Source organism: Phocoena phocoena, chromosome 6 (assembly GCF_963924675.1).
Source record: "Phocoena phocoena chromosome 6, mPhoPho1.1, whole genome shotgun sequence".
Classification (NCBI taxonomy): domain Eukaryota; kingdom Metazoa; phylum Chordata; class Mammalia; order Artiodactyla; family Phocoenidae; genus Phocoena; species Phocoena phocoena.
Genome location: NC_089224.1, coordinates 112870860 through 112890397, shown reverse-complemented (window position 1 = coordinate 112890397; position 19538 = coordinate 112870860).

The window sequence follows — 19538 nt, the reverse complement described above, 5'->3', positions numbered from 1 at the left end:
GAGAACCCAGCGCTGGGCGCTCAGGGGGAGGAGGGTCCGCAGGTGTAGGATCCAGCCTGGGCCTGTGCTTCTAGGCCCGGCAGGGGCAGCTGGGGGCCTCTTTCCAGAGGAAGACCCCCTGCCCCGGGGGGACGTCAGTCCTTCTACCTGGGCTGGCCATCTTTCAGGCTTCTCCCGTCCTGCTCTCTCACACGTGTCAGGGCCAAGGTCAAGCGCGAGCTCAGCTTGGCATCAACAGGTGAGGCGGTGAGGCCTGGGGTCACTGAGAGGACAGCAGAGTACATGGGAAGAGGAAGCTTTGGATTCTGTTGGGAGAACGGGATTGTCTGTGCATTAGCTGGGCCCCCCCGCTGTCCCGTTACGTGGCGCAGAGGTGACCATGGCCTGAAACGGGTGCAGTCTTTGAAGTAGGTGGGGAGCAGCGAGGGGAGCAAAGGCTTGGGCATCAGATCCGGGTCATGACCATGAGCTGGTCTGGGGGTCCCAGCTTCCCCACCTGTCTGGTGGAGGAAACCCCTACCTCCCAGGACGGGGCTCAGGGTGGACAGCGCAGGGCCTGACGTGGAACCGAGGCCGGTGCAGGAGCTGCTGTCGTCAGCACTTCACCAGGACTGCTAGCCAAGGGCCAAGACCAGCCAGCTTGCTGTGACCCCGGCTACCAGCTCGCCATGCATTATCTGAGCAGTGGGATTCATTCTCTTGTAGACGATGTCGGGTCTGGGAGGACCGAAGATGACGGTCCATGGGGGGTACACGTAAAATGAGAGGGGCCAGAGACATGGCCTCTTAGGACTGTTAATAAACATATGGAAACGCTGTCTTCAAAGCTCACGTTGTGGGACTTCCCTGGTGTGCAGCGGTTGGGAATCCGCCTGCCAATGCAGGGGACTTGGGTTCGAGCCCTGGTCTGGGAAGATCCCACATGCTGCGGAGAAACTAAGCCCGTGTGCCACAACTACTGAGGCTGAGAGCCACAACTACTGAAGCCGGCGCACCTAGAGCCCGTGCTCCGCAACAGGAGAAGCCACCGCAATTAGAAGCCTGCTCGCCGCAACTAGAGAAGGCCCGCGCACAGCAACGAAGACCCAACGGAGCCAAAAATAAATAAATTTATTTTTTAGAAAAGAAAAAAGCTCACGTTGCTTCTTGCAAAGTTTAAACATCACAGATTTCAATTCCGTGCCGCTGTCGGTCAGCTCCAGCTTTCCTGGGGTTGCTTGTTATGAGTTAACGGTAGCAGTGCCCCCCAAGAAATCTCGGGGCGTCTTGGCCGTGGGTCCCAACCATGGGAGTGGAAAGAGGCCAGAGGACTCAGTGGGCCTCACTGGGTGGCGCTGGGACGCTAAGGCAGGTGGCCCCGCTGCTTTCTGCTGTCAGAAAACCCAGGTCAGTAGCACACCTGGGCATGGGCGGCCCCCTCAGGGGCCCCTCAGGCCTGGGGTGTCTCCGCAGTTGTCCACTGCAGCGTTGAGGGCTCAGTGACCCCAAGCGACACGTGGGCCCAGCAGCTCAGCCTTGGCCTGAGGGCTCCACAGGTGACATGGGTAAATCAGCCCGGTTTGTGCTGGTCTGGGACCTGGAGGGGCGGGCAGAGGAGAAAGCCGGCGAGACCCCTCCTCTGTGAACGGAACACATGGCCTGGTAGCTCAGTTCCAAGACAGATTTACAATTCAATTGTGAAATGGGAGAAAATTAGGCATCCCCCTTTGGGCATCTCAGTTTTCTTTTTTAAAGGTTCTGTTCCTCTTAGTAAATTTATTTACTTCTAGATTAACTTTTATGTTGTGTTGACAGACGGGAGGGCAGGGCGGGGGGAGGGCTGAGAAGTGTTTTCCTTCTGGGCTCTGGGAGAAGCTCCAGCAAGGACCCAGTGAGCACAGGAGCCGTGCTGGCTCACGGCGGGGGCTGTGGAGCCCAGGGGTGAGGAAGCCGTACTGGTTGACGCCCAGCTTCGCCATTGACTAGCTGTGTGGCCCTCTGTGGGTTCTCAACATCTCTGAGCCTGTCCTCCTCCAGTTGAAGTGGGAATCCATAATGCAGGTTGCCGGGTCGGGGAAGGAGAGGTGTCAGAACAGACCGAGACCAGGGTTCAAGGCTGTGTGCGTGCACGTGCGTGCAAGCACGTGCGTCCCTGGGTCCCGGTGTGCATGTGTGCGCGTGGGTACACGTGCGTGTGTGTGTGTAGGGGGATCCGGGACACACGGGTGGGGAGTGTGGAAGTGTATCCAGGAAGGGAAGGAAGTACATAGAGAGTCATCCGTGCTGTAGGGGAGACAGGAGACAAGCAAGGGGACGAACAGGGACGGGCTAGAGAGCACGGGTGGGGGAGGGAGAGGCCTGGCGGCTGAGTCACGGGCAAGCTTGGCCATGCTGGGGGAGGAGGGGGCAGAGAAACTGCAAAGCCTCCGTGCTTTTGAGGGAAAAAGACACCGCATGACCGGAGCAGAGGAGAGGGCGTGGGAGACGCAGCCAGGGGCAGGCAGAGCCCAATGTGCTGGGCCCCCCAGGTGAGCTCCGGAAGGCTTTCTGGAGAAGGAGGTGCTTGATGCCAGCAGATTATCTCCAAGCACATCACTGCCCGCACCAGATACCACTGGAGAAGGAGGAGGGTGGATGGCCAAGGAAGCCCCTCTGTCCGGGACCACACTCTGGGGCAGGAGGAGAGGGACAGCCGCCTGCCCCACGTCCCCTGCCCCTTGGATCTGCCGCACCTGTTCCTACTTCCAGGCCTCCGGCTGGCTTTGGGCTCCAGGGCAACGCTGCCCTTGCCCGGGGCGGCGGGGGAGGGTGTCCCAGTTTCCTTCTAACACAGTTCCCTCCAGATGGATATTCCATAAGCCCCATCCCACCTCCGTGGGGTCAGGGCGCCCGGTGAAATGCTTTCCACTGGGTTTGGTTTGGGTCCAGTGGAAGGGGAGATGGCGGGCGTGGGGGGCAGGTGAAGACCCATGGGCACCGGTTCCCCGCCTCGGGCTGCAGGCACCCAGGACGTCTCGGCTTTGGTGTGGTCCAGCCTTGTCCCGGGGCAGGAGCATCCTGGCCCTGACTCAGTGAGAGTCAGCACCGCCCGGCTGGTGGTGCCTGCGGGGCCCGAAAGCCTCGGTGCCCACGGCTGCAGACAGCTCGGCACGGTGTCCAAACGCCGGGCATCTCTGCCAGTGCTTGTTGGCGCCCTGCTCTCCTGGGGGTCTGGAGCGAGTCTCGCCCTGACTCTGGCTTGCATTTCATTCACTCATTTGCTGCCACAGCTCCCTGCCCCCATTCACCGTCTCATTCCCTCTCTCTGGGCCACACAGCGCTGGACTCAGACCCCTGCTCACTGGGGACTGCGGGGGGCAGCTGACATCTCATGAGCCCAGCCCCAGGCCTGGCATGGAGAGACACTGCTGGCCCTCAGGACAGAGTCCAAACTCCTTGCCTAAGACACTCCTTGCCCGCGTTAAGCTCTGGCCACGCCGGCTGCCGTAGGCTCTTAGATGGGACCCACTCTTTCTGCCAGTGCTCAGTATTGCCCCCCACCCCTTGTCCTCCTCCCCATCTGGACAGTTCCTCCCTTCTTTGCAGTCTCAGCTCGGAAGGGACTTCTTTCAGGCAGCCCTCCCTGATCTCCCCAGTCTGGATTGGGCCTCTAAACAAATACACTCTGAGCTTGACCTGGCCAAGACCCTGCCACACAGAATTGAGCCACCTGCTGAGGACCAGAGGACCAGAGTCCCCGGGGCCAGGAACCAGTCACGCTCCCTGAGGCTCCACGTGTGTCAAATGCTCAAGGAATATATGAAGGAATGAGGGAACTGGGAAGGCTGAACAGTGTCCACGGGGCTTCCTTTCAGATGCTACTGACCTGCCCTGGCTGGTGGGGATGCCCCGAGTGCCTGTGGGGCCCGTGAGCTGGGGAGGGAGAGGGGCTACTTGGAGTGGCCCTGGCGCCCTGGGAAGAGACCCACGAAGGAGGCGGGGGTGCTCACGCCCTACCAAGGGGAGCTGAGGGGCCTCCCGCCTGCCTCTGGGGGCCCTGGTTCTTACTGCAGGCTGGCACAAGGTCGGCGGATGGCACTGGTGCCATCATGGGGGTCAGGCCATCTGTACCCCGCTGGTGTCCAAAAGGGCACTTCTGGGACAGAGAAGGGGGTTCCCCAAGACCAGGCAGCCTTCAACCGTCTTTGGCAGAGACCCCCTGACATGTGCCCCAGGCAGGGCTGTCAGTTTGGCCCACGAGACTGGGTCTAGACTGGAATCTAGAAACCCAGGTGCTAGCCCCAGCATGTTCTGGCTCACGGTGTGGCCTTGGGTAAGTCCCCTCTCTGGCCTCGGCCTCCCCAAGTGTGAAGGGCCCCCAAGCCTCCCTCTACTTCCTTAAAGGAAGGTTGTCCCGAGTGGAGCCACGAATCCAGGCTCAGGACCCAGGCAGACCTGGGTTCAAATCCTGCCTTGGCTGCATATTGCTGTGTGACCCTGGGTGGGTGGCTGAGCCTCTCTGAGCCTCTGTTTGCTCTGTGCCTGACGTGAGGGTTGTTGAGGGGGAGGGATGATTGGTGAGAGGGCCTGAGCCACGCGGCTTCCAGCCCTGCAGGCCTTTCGTGACCATACCCCAAGACCCCTCGATGGAGCGAGAGGGCCCCCTGAAGCACAGGAGCGGGGGGACTGGCTTCTCTCTACAGAGCCCACTGGTTGGAGTGGCCGCACAGCCCCACGCAGCCGTCTCCAGCCTCTCCGGATGCAGGCTCGCTCGTCTTGAAAGTAAGACAAACCATCAGGGGCGGAAACGTGGCAGATGCGTGGCCGAGGGGCGTCCTCGGCCTCCTTGGAGGGGACACAGTGTTTGCATGTCCAGGAGCCTGCTGTGGAGGACCCCAGGGCTGCGGAGGTGTAACTGACCCCAGGCCCCTGGCCTGTGACTGTCCCCAAGCCTCCTCACTGGATCTGCACAGTAACCCCCGTTTTATAGAGGGGTCTTCTGACGTGGAAACAGGGCAACTGAGAACCCCCCACAGGCTCAGCATCTGCTTTCAAGGAGCTCCCCGTCTGGCAGAGGGAAAAAGGCAAGCCCATGAGGCCGTGACCTCCCCACCCCTTGCTGGAGGGGAGCCCAGCTTCAGAGGTGTAGCCCCACCTCCAGCTCAGGGCAGTGGAGGGTTCGGTATGGGCAGGCAGTGCCTTTGGTAACCTCAGTCTCCCACTCTGTGGAATGGGGACAGGGTAAAGTGCCCTCCCCCTCCCCCCACCTCCGTTATTGTGAACCGTTGGTGAGGTCTGCAGCAGGGCTGGCCGCTCCAGAACTTTCTCCAAACCCTTTCAATGTCTGAGGATAAAGCTTGCCCAGCATAAAACCACATAGACACAATGTGAGTATTTCCCCTTCCCTACCCACCCCAAGGGCAAGGGGCCTCCCTCGATCTCTCAGTGGGTCTTAGCTTCCACGGTCACATGCAGGCTCCCAACCCCACTGTGGGGGACTCTGTGCACCCCGCGGACACAGCCAGGACTCACGGGGGCGGTGCCAGAGACAGATGTGAAGCAGCATGGGAAGCATCTCCTTTCTGAAGAGCCATCCCCATAAGGACCAGCTGTGAGAGGTAGTGAGCACCCTGCCAGTAGCAGTAACTAAGCAGAAATTAGATGGCCCTCGCTCAGAGGTGTCATGCCAGATTCAAGGAGGCCGCAAAATGATCTGGGAACCCACAGCCTCGGCCTCGAGCTCTCTCACCCCAGGGAAGGCGGGCAGGCCCACTGTGGACATCCAGCCGCCTCCCCGCCTTCGTCCACTCTAGGGAAACCTGACCCTTTGGTTGCTTGAAAGACGAGAGGAACTTGGGTTTGATGTTTTGAAGAAGTGGCTTTTTATCAGAAAGCCCTCTGGGAGTCTGGGCCGCAACCAGTGAAATTATATCTGTTGTTTCAAGGAGGGGAGAAAACTTGGGCTGATGGTTATTGAGATTTATGGCTTCCCCTGAGCCTAATTGCCCCGGAATCTTTTTAACAGTTGCGCTAAGTGGTGCTGAGACGGACAACAAAGCCGAGGCGGCAGCTCACTCTCCCTCCCCCTCCCTGCCTCTCTCTCAACCTCCCATCCCTCCTCCCTCCCTCCTTTCCTCTGTGCTCTCCCTCCTCCCCACCGTCTCTTTCCCTCTCCCTCTCTCCTTCTCTCTCCCCCTCTCGGCTGCCCCTGGATGCGCCACCAGGCAGGTGGTCAGGGCCTCATAGCTCATCTCAGGGAGGGAGGAGGTGTGAAAAGCCATGGGCGCTCAGGCCTCTGGACGAGGTTTTCTCCTATTGCTGTTGGCCAGGGGCCCCAGAGGGGACTGGGTCGCCGGGGAGGTGGCTATTCCGTCAGGCAGCTGGGTGGCCCGCAGTGTCTGAGCCCCTCGGAGCCTCCCAGGCTGGGCGATGGCGCGCGTGCTGAAGATCTGGAGGTGGGAGTGGGACCCCAGAGCACGGCTTGGGGCAAATGAGGAAGAGCTTTCTTGTTGGCTGCCTCAGTGGGAGTTAGGCTCCTGTCTCTGGAGGTGTGTACGGGAAGCTGCCTCCAGAGCCTCTGACTGGGGGCCGGGCCCCTCCTCCCGCGAGGCTGCCTCGCCCCTGCCTTCCTCCCTGTTCATCCGGCGGGCAGGTTGAAGGGTCAGCACCTCTCTTTCCATGGCTGCCTCCCAGGCCCCCAGCTGGGCTGGGGCACAGCGGGTCTAGAGCATTTAGGTGACGGGGCGCCCATGACTGAGGTTGCTGGGCAGCCCCCAGGGGTGGCGAGGCAAGAGCACCTTCCTCCCTGAGGCTGGCTTGAGCTCGAGACCACGACTCCAGAGGTGAAGGTGGTTAGGGCTGGGGGGCCACACAGACCCCTGGATGGCAGAGCTGCCATCATGACAGGCCCGGCTGGGCTGCCTGTGCGGTGAGCGCACTCCTGCCGGGAGGGTGGAGTCTCAGGATCTCTGCACAAGGAGCTGGGATGGGGGAACCTCAGAGGGCATCAGACCCCCTTCCCAGCCCCTACAGGCACGCAGAAGAGCCGGCCAAGTCCTTCTGGGTGGGGTGGGGTGGGGTCTGCTCCTGGGCCAATCCGCAGAGACCCTGTGTCTGGAACACAGCGTGGGCGCTGCACAGCTGACCTCTCTGTTCCTCCCAACACCCAGGGATGCAGGAACTGGACAGGGCGTCCAGTTCCTCATGCCCTTCAGTGGGATTAGGGCCCCTCCTGGACCTCCCTGGAGGTGGAGGAACTTCCCTGCCCGCCATGGCTGGGCTGGGCGTGGGCCTGGCTTGGGCTAATGGCGTAGGTGGAGGTGAGCAGGGCACCTTCTACATGCTTGGCTTGCCTGCTCTCTTGTGCGCTGGGGATCTGCCCACCAGAGCCACAGGCAAGGAAACCACTTTTGGTTGTGGTAACCGAATTCTGAGCGGTTTGTTACACAGCAAGAGCTGACCCATACATGCAGGTACTATTATAATCTTCCAATGCCAGCAATGAGGAAGCTGAGGCTCAGAGAGGTCGGGTCACTTGTCCGAGGCTGCCCAGCTTGTGGAGGCAGATGGAGAGTCAAGCCCAACCACAGCGGAAGTACTCTGCCTTTTAGGCCTGGTGGGCAGCAGTGGGCGAGCGAGGAGCTTGGCAGCTCTCAGCGTGCTGGGCTCAGGCCCTGGGTCAGGGGGGATACCTGGGCTGGGGGCCTGTAGCCATCTTTCCTGTTCTGTCTCTGGACCTGCAGGTTTTGTGGCCAGGCACCGAGACCCAGTACATTTATCTGCTGGGCAACTTTCAGATGGACCCTAGTGCCTCGGCCCTGGTCAGTACTACCCCCTCTATCCTGCAACACTGTAGTGGCCTCCAGCTGGTACCTCAGCCACTTCCGGCCTCCACCCAGCAGCTGGAGGGATGAGCCTCAATCATCAATCTGACCCTACCACCCTCTGTGGCTCCCCAGTACCTCAAGGATCGAGTCCCAGCTCCTTATCACATTGTTTCAGCCTGCAAGGCCCTGGTGACCCACCATGTGCACACCAGACCTAATATACACACCACACACCACACACATTCACAATATCCTTACACACTCACCAATCTACTCATCCACACGCTGTCACCCTCACTCGCCCACACTCAGATCCACACACGTTCCCACACAGCCATATTCACACTCACACACACCCCATCACTAGTCCCAGCGCCCAGCCTCGCTCCATCCTCCTGGCCTCTGTGCCTGCTCTTCCTCTGCCAGGAACGCCCCTCCCTGGCCCCCCTCACCAGCTTGGCTCCATGGCCTCCTCCAGGAAGCCTTCCCTCCTGCGCCCGGCCAGCCCCAGGGGCTTTCTGTATCCCGGCACATGTCACATGCATTTCTGTCACTGGTGACAGGTCCCATGCCTGGCACACAGCAGGCACTCACTCAACGTTTACTGGGTCACTGTTTACCGTAAGGGCTGCTGGGAGGGTGGCCGGGGCCCTCTCAGTCCCAGGAATGAGGTGTGGTCTTTCCAGGGGGACCTCCCTAGGCCTGGCCTCCCCCGGAACCTCTGGGCTTCCCGGCCCAAGGAGTCAGCTGTGGCCAGGCCCCGGGGGCTGTGACCATGTGGGGTCTGACCTCAGGGTCTCTGGTCCGCATCAGCCCCCACTTGTCCCCCAGCCGCTATGCACCCACCTCCTCCTCCCGAGGAGCAGAGGTGATCTAGAAGATCCTTTCCCTCAAGATCCAGAAACAGGCGAGTAGATGGAGCCAGGAGACCCCGGCCATGCTGCACTGTGGCCAGTTATTAACCCAATAACCTGACGGTCAGCTTGGCCTCCGGGAGCTTTGGTCTCCATGATGGGGGGACGGCAGCAGTTCCCATGGAGGTCGCAGGAACACGAGATGCTCTCCTCGAAGTATTGCCTGTCCCAGGGGTAGTTACACCGTCCGTGCAGGGATCTGACCCCCTCCTCCCCAGGGATGTTGTCCAGGCCTGGTGCCCCCAGCACTAAGCAGCTCCCAGGAGCCCCACAGACCCCAAACCCCTGCCCCACTCCACCGACGGAGGTGGTGAGTCATCCGTGCTCCCCCCCCACCCCCACCACCGCAGCAAGGTGCTGTGGCCCCGGCATGGGTGGGGCTGGCAGACAGAGCGCCATCTTCAGGGAGAGGGCGCAGGGGAGGGGCAAGGAGAGCCTGAGGGATGGGCAGGCTGAGTTTCCTCAAAGCCTCAGTCACTGGTCTCGAAATCCGGGCCTGACCTTGGATTCTGGTGTCAAGGCTCCTTGTTTGGGGCCCTCACCTTCCCAGCTAGAGAATCTGCGGGGACCCCGGGAGCCGTCTCTGAGAGGATGCCAGCTGGCCGGAGTGGCCCGCAGAGTAACTCCGGACAGGATGGCAGCCAAGCCGGGTGCAGGGGAGCCAAGCCCCCTGGGGACTCAGGGGTGTCACGTGTTGTGTGGGCCCTGCGAATCCAAGCCTTCCCCAAGTGCTGAGCACGACTTTGTCTCCCTGACCTGGAGTTCATGGTAAAAGCGAGCAGGACCCTGTGGGGCTCCTGGGCACAAAAGCCTTTCTGAGTCCCCCATTTCTTGTTTGTAGGGAATAGACTTCGGCCTCCATGACCTTCCCTGAGTTCCAAAGGGCAGATTCAAACAGTTGCTAATCAGGGAAGGGAGGGGATGCAGAGACAAGGGAGGGGACCACCTGAGGCCAGATTAAAGGCGTGCAGGGCCTGCGTATACCCCATCCTTATTGGCAACTCCGCCCTGGAACCACTGCTGTAAAACTCCTCACAAATCCTTCCGGGTTGGGACTCACAGTTTTTCAGGGCACGAGCCCGCTGTGTCCCCCTTTGCCTGGCAAAGCAACTAAGCTATTCTCTTCTACTTCACCCCAAACTCTGTCTCCAAGATTAGACTCGGCACTGGAGCACGGAGGCCGAGTTTCCGGCATCAGTGGTAGGGGCTGGGAGACGAGACCTTACACTGAACATGTAAGTACCTGTTCCGAGACACGGGGGCCTCACTCTGAGCAATGGTCCCAAGGAGGGCAAGGCTCCCGGGGTGAGAGGGGGTGTCAGGGCGGGGCTGCAGGGCCGGGGACGGGGCGGAGCTGCGACCTCAGGAGGCAGAGTGTCCCCAGCACAGTGGGGGACTGGGCGTTACTGTACCCCCTCCCAGGTGTTTACTGGGCCCCTGCTCCGTGCCCAGCTCTGTGCTGCGTGCTGGGGCGATGGGGGAGCAGACAGTGAGAGGGGCCGGGCCAGTGACAGGGCCAGCTTTGCCTTCTAGAAAGCAGAGCTCTGATGTCGTCGAGGACCCAGGCGTCCTCGTGCGTGGTGTCACGGGACGGGCGAGCTACACCTGCCCGCAGGTGGCAGGTCTCACCCGGGAGCCAGTGACAACAGCAGGACACAAATTAATAGATGAGCCCATCATCAAGAGTTCAAACAGGCAAGAGAGATCCGAGGCGTTAGGAGTCAGGACGGTGGTTCCTTCGGGCGCCCGGGGGTTGGGGGTGGTGAGTGGGAGGGTGCTGGGGGCTTGGGGCCATTTCCCGGCGGTGAAGTGCCGGTGTTGCCTGACTTGGTGGCTATGCAGAGTGGCACTCTGTGGTGAGTCATCGTCGTACGTGCAGTTTCTGTAAATTTGTCGCCCTGTTTTTGTTTCTGGCCCCGTAGCACCACTCGCGGGACTTAGTTCCCCCACCAGGGATTGAAGCTAGGCCAGCGGCAGTGAAAGCGCCCTAACCACTGGACCGCCAGGGAATTCCCAAGGTTGGTACACTTTGATTGAAAACATCAAGCAGTTACATTTTGAAAGGAGAGTGATGCCCCCAGGGGAGCCCCTAGTTACCCCAAGGCCCGGGACCCCTCCAGGGTTTTTGGAAGGCTGAGATTTCCCTGTCAGTCATGGAGCCACTGGCCTGTCACCCTGAAGACTGGGGTCAGGTGTCACCGGGCTGGTCGAGGCCTCCACCGTCTCCAGGCCGGCTCCAGAAGCCTCTGGGTGGGCTCAGGTGAAGGGGAGATGGGGGCTTGAAGGAGATGGTGTCCTCTGTGGGAGCGGCCAGCCAGGGGAAGGGGGCTCCGACACGGCAGGTGGCATCTCGTGAGTCAGTCTGCCCCCTGGACCCCTCCAGCACGGGCGCCGGGCAGCTGCAGGAGGAAAGAACGTTCTAAGGCTATTTGTGTCCTAGTTACCACGGCAAACATGGGAAACAGACGAAATTCAACCGAACGGTCCTGGCGCTGGACACGACAGCACACCGTTCAGGTGAGGCTAGGTGTCTGCACCCGCACGTGAGTGTGGGCACGTGTGTGTGCACGTGTGGGCACGTGCGTGCCTCCGGGCACAGGTTACACAATGCACACGATTGGCTCTAAAGAAATAGCTTCTATAGAGACAGGATGCTTCTGTGAATTTCAATTGGCTGTCTCCACAATGTCCGTTTAATTAGTGTGTTTTGAAGAGGAAATGAAGGAAAATTATAATTCATCCGAGAAAATGGTCGTACGTGCTCAGCTCTGCTCGTGAGTTCCGGGGCAGCCGCTCCAGGTCCACAGCGCCCGAGCCCAGAGCGGCCCAGACCAGCGGAGGGAGGGAAGAGCCCACGTGGCCGGGGGGGTGGGGCGCTGAGAGCAGGCCAGGCAGAGCGCTGGTCGTGGGCACGTGGACGGGGGAGCAGGCTGAGGATCCCTCCCCTCGTGGACTTCGCCATCCAGGAGCTACGGGCGTGGAGACCTGCGTTTAAATGCTAACTTTGCCAGAATTCGCCCAGCCTGGGCTTCCCTACTTGTGAAATTTGTAAAAACATGATGACTGTGTACCAAATAAAATGATGACCAAAAAAGGGCTTTATCAAGTGTCCGGTCCTAGAGGAACATGGCCACGATACTTCTTGAAGGATCCCGGGGCAGCTGTCTGTCCCACCTGGTCAGGCATCTCTCCAAGTGTGAACATCCTTCCAGCGGCCCGGGCTCGGTGGCACAGGGGACCGCGGCCTGGCACTCGGCCGATGTTCCCGAGCACCCCTGGATTGCTCAAGGTTGCGGTGCACAGAGGCCTCCCTGCCCCTCCAAGGCCCCTGCTCCCCACAAGGGCGCAGGCCCTGAGGCGGAGCCGCCCCTAGCCAGTGGGGGAGGCCTGGGGCTCCTGCCCAGGCCTGCAGCGTGCCTCCCCTCCACCCACCAGGCTCCTGAATCTCCCCACCGGCCGGAGTCCCTTCTGCAGGGGTCCCCCACAGCCATGGCTGGGGCCTGGGCTGGGAGTGCGGAGTCCTGCCAGCCCCCTCAGGCGCCAGTGTGCAGGGGAGCCAAGCCCCCTGGGGACTCAGGGGTGTCACGTGTTGTGTGGGCCCTGCGAATCCAAGCCTTCCCCAAGTGCTGAGCACGACTTTGTCTCCCTGACCTGGAGTTCATGGTAAAAGCGAGCAGGACCCTGTGGGGCTCCTGGGCACAAAAGCCTTTCTGAGTCCCCCATTTCTTGTTTGTAGGGAATAGACTTCGGCCTCCATGACCTTCCCTGAGTTCCAAAGGGCAGATTCAAACAGTTGCTAATCAGGGAAGGGAGGGGATGCAGAGACAAGGGAGGGGACCACCTGAGGTCCCTCCCACCCACCTGCCAGCCCCCTCTGCCCCTCAGGCGCCAGTGTGCCACAGGTCTGCAGGACTCAGCGGGCGAGGCTGGGGGGAAAGGTATGGGGGCCCCATTTCCAGGAGTGCAGGGCACCTTTCACGGGAGGGTGCCTGGCAGTCCACCTTTCCGGGGGCCACAAGGAGTCCCCTCTGCCTTCCTGAATGCCCAGCACCCAGGTGAGGGCCAGGCCCCATCCTCAGGTTTAGCAGAACCGCTGCTACCCCATCGAGAGGTGAGGAAGGCAGAGGCGCTGCCCTGCGTTGACCCCACCGGTAACGACCGGCTGCTTTTAATCCCCATGTGTGACTCCAAAGCCCCTTCTCTGCTCTGTTGGGGGCAGCAGCGGAGCCAGGGCCCCGGGGCGCGGGAGACCCCCAGCCATTCTCCCCGCTGTGGGCTCCCTCTGCCTGTGCCCTCGGCCCACCAGGCTCGGGCAGCGTGACGTGGTGGCAGGCAGGCCCACCCACCCTGTCCTGCCCGGTCCCAGCCTCCACTGCCCGCTCTGCGCGCTGTGGGCCACAGGGCTGCGCGGCTGTATCCCGGCCGCTGGCCTCTCCGCTCCCCTTGTTGGCACCTGGAGCCGCCAGCTCTCCGCCTGCTGTGTGAATAGCGTTGCTGGGACCGTCGTGGTACCAGCTGCTTCTTCCCCCTCCTGATCACATTATTTCCCTCTCCCTGACACGTTCTCTTACGCACCAGGAGCTGGCAGGACGCCTGCCGGGAGAAGCTGGCAGGCGCCCAAGCTGCCGAGCTGCGGCCTCTTGCCATGGATGAGCCCGTCCTGGGAGCGAGGGCTGCCACCGGCGTGTGCAGTGTGCGTGCCCGGCACTTTAAATGCTCATGACCTCACCGAGGCGAGGACCAGCATCCCCATTTCAAAGATGCAGAAACTGAGGCTGAGAGTTTCAACAACCACGTGGAGGTGGTAGGACGGAGTCGAATTTGACCCAAGTTGGTCTGACTGGAGGTCAGCGCTCCACACCAGGACCCCTTCTGCACATACGGTGTCCTCGTGTCCTCCCCCGGTTGTCCACTCCATTTCCCTTGTCTGTCCGCACCTCCCCGTTCCCACCTGCTGTACTGTCCCCCAGGAAGTGCAGTGGCCACGCCAGCCCGTGCCTCCCCCAGACCCGCCTCACAGACATGGGGTCCACAGGCCCTTGTGGAGCAGAGCTCCGGCTGGGCCACCTGGGGTACTTGCCAGCTCCCCTGGTGCGTGTGTGCTACCCAGAGGCAGGCCACGTCTGGAAGGTCATCCCTCCCCGTCCAATGCCTTTGCCTCCACAGGCCTCAGCTAGAGCTAGATGGACAGGTGGACGGATGGACAGATGGATAGGTGGCTGGTAGATGTGCAGTAGGATGTGTCACGGAAGCCTTGGGCAGCACTAAGAGTGTATGCAAGGCAACATCTGGGGGAGGGAGAGACCTGCGTCCATGCCCGGGTTGCATATCAGCAGGATAGAGGGCCGCTCTGTGATAGGATCTCATCTCTGGAAGGACAGCAAACCCAGGCGCCTAGTTGCCAGGCCCTTATCTTGTACCTGTGGCAGACATGACTAATCGAGCAGGGCTCCTTCTCCCACTGAGCCTGGCTCCTGGCCCACCCTGTGCAACAAAGATCAGCTGATTGCAGTTGGCACAGGAGACTGGCCTGGCCATCCCAGCCGTGTTATTATTAAAACAGTGACTGAAGCCCAAATCTGCCAGCATCCCAGCCTGTGGGTACCAACAGAGCACCTGGAGGAGAGCAGCTCAGACTCATTCTCTGCTGGCCCTTCCCCACCTGGCCGGCATCACTCACAGGGCACTCAGAGCCAGCTGGCCCCAGGGAGCTCTGTGCTCCGCCCCAAAGGCTCCAGGCCCTGAGCGGAGGCCCAGCCCTACCCAGTCACTGCTCTCCGGGCACTAGGTAGAGGTGCTCAAACCCCTGGGCCTCGGCAATCCCAGGTTCCAGGGACCCACGTCCAGTGATTTGTTGCCAGTGGGTCTTGGTTGGAGACGGGTTGGAAACCTCCATCTTTCACAAGCAGGTGCAGGGCTCTGGGACCCCTCCCCATCAAAGCACAGCCTGGACAGTCCCTCCCCGCCACCCCACCGTGGGACAGCTTTTCCCTAAGAGAGGTGCAGCCTGCCCTCGGGCCTCCAGACACCTCCAGCCTGGGCTCGGGCATCCCTGCCCTAACAGTCACAGCTGTAGGGTCCTTCCCTCCTGCATTTCTCAAGGGGTGTCCGCTGGGGAGGGCATCTCCCATTTCTGTCCCTCTGCTGCTACTCAGCGGGGCCTGGCCCGTCCTCGTCAGGTCCTCCCTCCCGCTGCCATGCCCAGCTCCGGGCCTGCCTGACCAGGCTGCAGCCCCCCTTGGTCTGGGTGGTCTCCCTGGGCCCTCAGTCGTCGGGTCTCATCAGCTCTCCTTGGGCCCCAGTGTCCGTCCCCCGTCCCCAAACGGCTCTGCCAGCGAAGGGCTCGGACTCCCTGTGAACCCACGGTCACGGACCCCTCTGTGCGCCCTCGGAGCCTGAGTGAATGGCTCTAAGCCTCCCACTCGGGTCTGAATCCCGGCTCTGTCCCTTGGAGCTGTGTGACTTTGGAAGTTACTCAGCCTCTCTGGGCCTCATTTTCTTTCCCTGTGAAATGCGGTTATGCACCTGCCCCCGGGGCGTGGGGGGAATCACAGGGGAAGAACAGAAAACAGGCCCTTCATGGTGCTCCTTTGCCCTTGACGTGGGCACAGTGCTTTCTGAGGAGCGAGGGTGTGAGATCGTGTAAGGAGACAGCGTGTAAGGAGACAGCGTGTGCAGTGCAGGTCCCCACGCCTGGCACAGCGGAGCTGCCATTAAGGGTGGTACCGTCTCCCCGACAGACAGTCCCTGCTGTCCACGACGGGAAGACAGCGGCCAGCGGGCTGCGGGGCCAGGACACACGCCAACGACGTCCGCACAGACAGACACCTTCTGTGCTTGGAGCCGTCGCCGCGCCACCTCCCAGGTCGGGCCCACCCGCCAGCCGCTGCGGCTGCCCGCACGCCGGGCTCCCGGCCACACACAGCCCATGCTTCCCCCGTGAAAGTCAACAGACCCGTTTTAGCAAATGTGGAAGCCACAGAAAAACAGAAAGGCGTAAACAGACTCCCCGGAGGCCCCTCCCCACCCCGGCCTCCAGTGGTCGGGCTACCTTGTGGATTATTCCTGCCCGGTTCTCTTCCACTCACATCATAATAAGAGCCCCGAGCCTCTCCTTTGCACCGGGCGCTATGTCCAGGGCCTCTGTGCTCATCACGCCTACAGCCCAGGTCCCCTCAGCATGCTCAGTTCTCAGATGGGGAAACTGAGGCATCAGGCGGCACAACGGCCCTGAGGGTACCTGCGGAGCCGAGGCCCCCAGCCAGGCTCCTGGCCACCACGGGACTGAACGACGAGTGTATACAAAGAGGAGAGTGAGGGAAACGTCCAGATCTTCCCAGAGGTTTGTGGTGCTGGTGGCAAGACCCTGTCAGGCATGGCAGGCTGGAGCATCTCGGGGTCGGGTGGCACGGTGACACCAGGGTCCTTTCTGGAGGCGGCTGGGCATCTCCTGGGCCCGGGAGGCTACAGCTGGAGCTCTCGCCACCGACCTCCTCGCCGGAGGCCAGGTGGGCTTGGCTGCTGGGGGACCCTGCCTGTCTCTCGGATTTCTTCTTTCCGACACAGTGGCTGCATCCAGCCAGGGCAGAGGCAGCGGCAGTGCCTTGGCTCCGAGGAGCTCCCACATCAATCAGCCCCCAGGGCGGCAGCTCGCAGCACACTCACCGTCCTCGCCCGCTCGCCTTGCCGCCACCTTGCCCGCCTGCCCTCTCCCCTGGGCCTGCCTTCCAGCTCCATTAACTGGTCTGCAGACGGACGGGGCTGTCTTCCAGGTGAACATTCCTTAGAAAAATGACTTCATTATCACCTCAGCAGCTTGGAGTTGGGGGAGGGATGTGTGTGGCCGAGAGGGGGCAGGCGGTGTGGACATCGATGCTGTCACTCCTGCAGCAGCTGGGCCCTGGGTGGCAGGAAAGCCTGGAGCCCACGCACACGGGGACCCCCACCGGGGTAGGCCTGACGGAGACAGATCTGTGGGCCCAGGGGCTGGAGGGAAATATTACATTATGATAACAAATCACTCCGCTGATTGGAACTTAATTATGTTGCTTTTATCTTGGTGACAGTCATGCACCTGGGCTCGAGGCGGGCCTGGGGGGGCATGCCCAGCCCCCGGAATTAATGTAGCCAAGCCCTCCCCCACCCCAGAGGAAGCCACAGCTGTCCCCTCCCCCTCTGCCAGGCGGGCCAGACAAAGGGGGTTTCTCGTGTCTGAGAATCAGAGTCACCAGGGTCTTGGCGTGGGGCCAGGGCCGGGGGTGGGGCAGGGTGGGTCAGGGTGATCAAGGGTCTGCCCGGTGTTGCCCAGGCAAACCCAGGAGGGCAAACTGGCTTCAGCCAGGCTCTGGGGCAGAGAGGCCATGCCAGAGCCTGACCCCCGAAGTAGGCAACTGAATCGCCGTAACTCGGCCGCCACTGACCACAGCCTGGCCCTGGGATGCAGGGTGTCGTATTCCAGGAGCCAGAGGGCGGCCGGTCTTCGGGCAGGGAGGGGCGCTCAGATGGCTTCTCCGCGGCCCGGAACGGGGCGGCACTGAGCCGGCTGTGCAGAGCGGGCAGCTGGGCCTCCCGTGAGTACCAGCCGACACGGGACAAGTTCCGTTCAGAGAGCGAAATCCTACCATTAATCACCTTTCTGAGGGCAAACATAGCCTGTGGGTTTTTCTGGAATGGCTTTGATTTGAGAAATTTTGTCCCAGGAGCTACCACAATCCCGGTACTCCGGAGTTTCCGCTGAAGCCCCGGGGCTCCTCTTCCTAGCCCAGGGCGAATTCGGGTCCTGGGATGTGAGAGAGCAGAGCGGCCTCGCCTGGGTCCTTGGTGAATGGTTTTCCTGGGCCTTGGGCTCCTCATCTGGAGTGTGGGGTGAGGCTGGGGTGCGCCGGGGCGGGGATGAGCCACGTGGAGCTCTCACCCTGACTGGGTGACCGTCCTCCAGCAGACCTTTCCACGGTCCATTGACTGGCCCCAGGGTACAAACGTGGAAATGGGGGCACGGGGATGCGACACCACAAGGCCACACAGCTGCTAGGCGGCAGAGGCAGGGTTCGAGTCAGGCAGGCGGGCTCCGATGTCTGCTCTAGAGGGCGGCTCTCCTGTCCAGGCATGTGCCGTTAATACTGTTATCAGTTATGTGACGATGGTTCATTCAACAAACAGTAAGTATTCTCTACACTTGGCAAGACACAGGGCAAATTGGAGGGGGTATTTGGGTTGGAGAGTATGGTCCCCACGCCATTCCCTAATGGTTGCAGCGTGACTCAGACCCCGGGGGGCTCTCCTGACCCTCTCTGGGCCCCACGGGGTGGGGCTGCTCTGGGAGCTCCTTTGCCCTCATTACATAAGCTGGGGCTTGGGGGACCATCGCCACCCGGAGAGGGGAGCTGTCTAGGGTCCTGGGCTGGAGGCCCGAGGGGCTGTCCTGGCACCGCCTCTCCCAGCTGCGAGTGATGGGGTCTGGGTTGGACCCCCTCCTTCACCTTCGCCCGAAGGCTGCTGGGCATGCTGCACCGGTCTGCCTTCTGATGGAAGCGCCAGGGGTGACCCCGGCAGAATGAACGCCGTTTCACTGACTGGCTGCTGGCCTCTGAGTCATCGCACGGACAGGAGCCGAGCACGTCTGGTCACTGCTTTGGGGACGGGGAGGGGGCGGGGTGGGCCCCTGTCTTCTGCGCAGTTCCCGGTAGGGGCTGGACACCGCTGTGCGGCGGGGAGGGGAGGGAGGGTGTGGACGTGACTCTGCACTGCTGTGGCTGTGCACGCCAGGCTCGTGGGAGACTGCGGGTGCATCCTGTGGGTGTGAGCATCCTGGGGGGCGTACACGGGCCTGTGGGTGCACGTGGGCCTGTGTCCCCCGACTGAGCCTGGGGTACCCAGGAGCCTGTACTAACGTGCCTTTTCAGCCGGTATCTGCGGGTGCTGTCCTCACGGGTGCTTGAGGGGGTCTGAGGCACAGCTCTGAGCTGGACAGGGGACCCCAGACCTGTCTGTCATTCACCACCGGCTATGTCCGTGCCTCAGTCCTCTCGTCTGAAGACGGTGACGATGGCAGAGCTGATGTGACACACTTGCCGTGAGGATTCATGGAGATGGAGTCAAGCCCCTACGTGGAGACACGCAGAGTCCTCAGCGCACAGAGCCTGCGTCATCGTTTATGGCTGTACACACAGGGCGCAAGGGTGGCGTGTGGGGCAGCGTGTTACGGTCTTCCAGAGCAAAAGATCCAGCAGTGCCAACAGCGCGTGCGCGTGTGTAGAGGGATTTACCGTGAGGAATTGGCTCACGAGGTCATGGAGGCCAAGAAGTCCCACCGTCTCCTGTCTGCCAGCCGGTGGTGTAAATTCCAGTCTGAGTCCAAAGGCCTGAGAACCGAAGAGCTGGTGGTGGGAGGTGGGTCCGAGGGCTGGAGGAGACCGCGTCCCACCTCAAGCTGCCCGCAGAGAGAGCTGGTTCCCCCTTTCTCAGCCTTTTTGTTCTATTCAAGCCCTCAGCAGATTGGATGAGGCCACCCACACTGGGGACGGCAATCTGCTTTACAAAGTCCACCGATCCACCTGCTGATCTCGCCAGAAACACCTTCCCAGACACGCCCCGAGTCATGTTTAGCCAGATACCTGGATACCGCGTGGCCCAGTCGCGTGGACCCATCATACTAACACCACAGCACACAAGCATGTGGTCATGGGTGGGCTCCTTGCCTGCAGGTGTGCAGACACGTGTGAGTGCGTGGATTTCCCCGGGTGTGCTTGCGTGTGGGCCCGGTGCAGCCGTGCTGCGTCTCTGGGGACCGCTGGTTATTGGTGCAGTTCCTGCCCGCTCTGTTCCAGTACGGCTCCGGTGG